Source organism: Propithecus coquereli, unplaced genomic scaffold (genome assembly GCF_000956105.1).
Source record: "Propithecus coquereli isolate 6110/MARCELLA unplaced genomic scaffold, Pcoq_1.0 Scaffold289, whole genome shotgun sequence".
NCBI classification, from domain to species: domain Eukaryota; kingdom Metazoa; phylum Chordata; class Mammalia; order Primates; family Indriidae; genus Propithecus; species Propithecus coquereli.
In genome coordinates this window covers 1,008,673-1,012,579 of record NW_012148496.1, presented here as the reverse complement: position 1 = coordinate 1,012,579, position 3,907 = coordinate 1,008,673, and positions in this window count along the sequence as shown.

Genomic DNA, 3,907 nt, shown 5'->3' with positions numbered 1-3,907 from the left:
CACAATTCTTTACATGTATTAAACATCACGAGAATTAATTATCTCTATTTCATAGATGATAAAATTGATACAGCTATAAAAGCGTAGCAGCATTATTCATAATAGCCAAAAATTGGAAATAACTCAAATGTCCATGGGCTAATGAACGGATAAAGACAATAAAAAGAAATGAAGTACTGATATATTCTATAACATCGATGAATCTTGAAAACATTATACCAAATGAAAGAAGCCAGTCACAAAGGACCACACATATTGTATGATTCCATTTATATGGAGTGTCTAGGATAGGCAAATCTGTAGAGACAAAGTAGATTAGTGGTTGCCTACATCTGGGGAGATGAGGCAAGTGGGGGGATGATGGTTAAGGGAACAGGCTTCCTTTTTGGAGTAATGAAAATGTTCTAACATTGATTGTGATGCTGTGATGGATGCATAACTCTGAATACTGTGTACTGCAAACCATCGAATAGTACACTTTAAGTGGGCGAATTGTATGGTATGCAAATTATATCCTGATAAAGCTGTTTTTAAAAATCTGATAGAGCTATTTAATATAGACGTAGGATTCACAGCCAAATCTTTTTGACTGTAGAGTTAATGCGTGACCTGTCTGTGGCATTCCCTAATGTTTAAACCTTAATTCAGGACCTTATGCCCAGTCTATTGCAGTAGCCTCCTAACTGAGCCTCCAAGCTCTTGTTCTTTCTCACTCCGGTCCATCTAGAAAATAGCTGCCAGAATACTTTTCCTGTCATGGTATTGTGCTATGATCATGCTCATCTCTTGCTTGAAGACTGGCAGAGACCATCAGTTGCCTAAAAATCATTCCAACCATTTAGCTTACTTTTGAAAACTTATAACCTGGCCCCAAGCTACCTTGTTATTCTTAAATACTTTGACTCGTATAATCTTGACGGTCCATGTAGTCTATGCGATTTACTCTTTTTGAAATCTTTTACCTCTATATCTTACTTGATGCTGATTCCTCTGTTTAGAATGCTTCCCTTTCCCTTATTTTAGTTCATCTATCCACATTTTAGCCAGCCTTCAAGTCTCAGCTCAAATAGGGCTACTGCCTTCATAGTAGCTTCTTATTTTAACCCAGCCTCTTATGTTTCTGTAGCATTTCGTTTACCCTTCTTGAGTGGCACTTCTCAGTACTGCCTTATGTGATTCTCTTGACAAGCTTCTTTTTTTTTTTGAGACAGAGTCTCGCTTTGTTGCCCGGGCTAGAGTGAGTGCTGTGGTGTTAGCCTAGCTCACAGCAACCTCAAACTCCTGGGCTCAAGCAATCCTTCTGCCTCAGCCTCCCGAGTAGCTGGGACTACAGGCATGCACCACCATGCCCGGCTAATTTTTTCTATATATTTTTAGTTGTCCAGCTAATTTCTTTCTATTTTTAGTGGAGACGGGGTCTCGCTCTTGCTCAGGCTGGTCTCGAACTCCTGAGCTCAAACAATCCTCCCGCCTCGGCCTCCCAGAGTGCTAGGATTACAGGCGTGAGCCACCGCGCCAGGCCTTGATAAGCTTCTTGAAGATAGTTTCACTGTTGTCCTATAGAGCTTTAAATTTGTAAGGGCCTAGCAGAATGTGATGGATAACAACGCTTGTTTAAAATAAATGAAAGACTCTGTTACTTTTCTCTATTTCTTGCCACCTAAAGTCCCCCATTTATTTGGGAAGTATTATTGAATTCCTATAGAAGTACAGCAGTAGAAAGCAGACAAATTTCTAGGCCTCTTCAAGCTTGCTTTCAAGTGGGGAGAACTAGGAAATAAACAAGTAAACAAAGAATAAAGATGATTATTTCAGTGTGTATCATGGAGAGAGGCTACTGTAGATAGGTGGATGGGGAAGGTTTCTCTGAGAAGGCGATATTTGAGCTGAGACCTAAAACATGAGAAGGAATCAGCCTTTAGGGACTACCTTAAAACCTCGTCTAAAAAACCCCCCAAATTTTCATATTTTGAGTGTGAAAGGCTACATTTATTTACCTAACTAATTCCCGTGTTTAAAATCTGTGAAAGTTTCTATTGCTCATTTGCCACTTTTTGCTACAGGGAAGTGGTAGCAAAAATATCACTTGACAAAAGGTTTTAAATAAAAATTTGATGTTTATTTAAAAAATGAACACAAGGCAAAACAACTAATTCAACTGCAAAGCAAGTTCACTGTTGGCATTTCTTTTCCTTATTTATGACGTTATTCAGTACAGTCTATTTTCTCTCTTGTCTATAAGCAGTAGTCTAATGTGATTATGTCTATTAAATATTCGTTTAGAGTAAATTTTAGAGAAAATTAACATGGGTAGATTACAAATTATTTTCAATAAAAGTAATCAGAATGTATTTATTTGAGCCCATTCTTTATATATGATTGATAAGCTTTTTCCCTTTTTCACATTTTCCTTCTGGTCCTTGTAGATCAAGACTTATTTTTCATTTGTCATTCTGTGACTTCCTTTTTTTTAAACAACTAATATTGACTCAACATTTTCCATGCTCCTTCAAAATCTTTGTAATTATCACTTTAAATTAATTCTTAAATACCTTGAGGTGGCAAAAAATGTTGATACTAGAAAAGAATATAAAACAAAATAAATCTTCCTCCCAACCCCAGACCCCAAGCCTCTCTGTCCAGAGACAACCACTCTTAGGTTTCTTATAAATCCTTGTACAAGTTATCTGTGCAAATTCAAGCATGCATAGAAGCATAAATTTTTGTTATTGTTTTAATCAATTATTTTTGTTTTATGTCTTACTCTGGTTACTTCCTCTTTTATTTCGTTGAGCAAATTTTTTTTTTAATTTTGCGATATTTACACAGTCATTTATTCATTTAAATCAGTGTTTTATTGAGTATCTACTCCGTTCTTTGACCTAGAATTCACAGTTGAATGGGAGAGGACAGATGCATAAATACTAAGTGCTATATTAGCAACATGAAAAAATATTATGGGAGAAGAGAGGAAAGGGGAATTATTTCCTCTCTTCCTCTGGCAGTGGATCAGGGAAGACTCCAAAGAAGAGGTGATATTTAAGATGTTTCTTGAAAGGTAGTAGGATTTTGCCAGGCAGAGGGAAAACTGAGCCAAGCCCTGAAGGTGACAAAGTATTTGATTGTTTATGGAAGAGGGAACAGTTCCTTTCGCTTCAGTTCAGGGTATTTATTGCAAGGGTTAGGGGGATGTAGACCAAAAGGTAGGTTGGAGCCAGATTATAAAGGGTCCTGAATGCTATGTTAAATAGTTTAGACATTGTCTAGGGGCAGTGGGAACCATGAAAGATGATTTTTCCCCCTCCTTCCTAAATAGCAGTCACCAGCATTTTTCGTATTCTATTAATGCCTAAAGGAAGCTATTTTCTTCTTCCTATTTTGAAAGGAAATGACTCTAGGATTTAATTAAGTGTAATGGTAGTGTAAAGTGTACTAATGCTAAGTATACAGCTGGATGAATTTTTGCCCATGTAACTACCATCCAGATCAAGATATAGAAGGTTTACAAGTACCCCATGACCTTTCCCAGTCTAGACTGCACCCTTTCCCCCAGAGTAACTACTATTCTGGCTTATGTCACCACCAAATAATTTTTTTTTTTTTTTGAGACAGAATCTCACTCTTTTTTGTTGCCCAGGCTAGAGTATTGTGGCATCAGCCTAGCTCACAGCAACCTCAAACTCCTGGGCTCAAGCGATCCTTCTACCTCAGCCTCCCGAGTAGCTGGGACTACAGGTGTGTGCCACCATGCCCGGCTAATTTTTTCTATATATTTTTAGTTGTCCAGCTAATTTCTTTCTATTTTTAGTGGAGATGGGGTCTCGCTCTTGCTCAAGCTGGTCTCGAACTCCTGAGCTCAAATGATCCACCTGCCTCGGCCTCCCAGAGTGCTAGGATTACGGGTGTG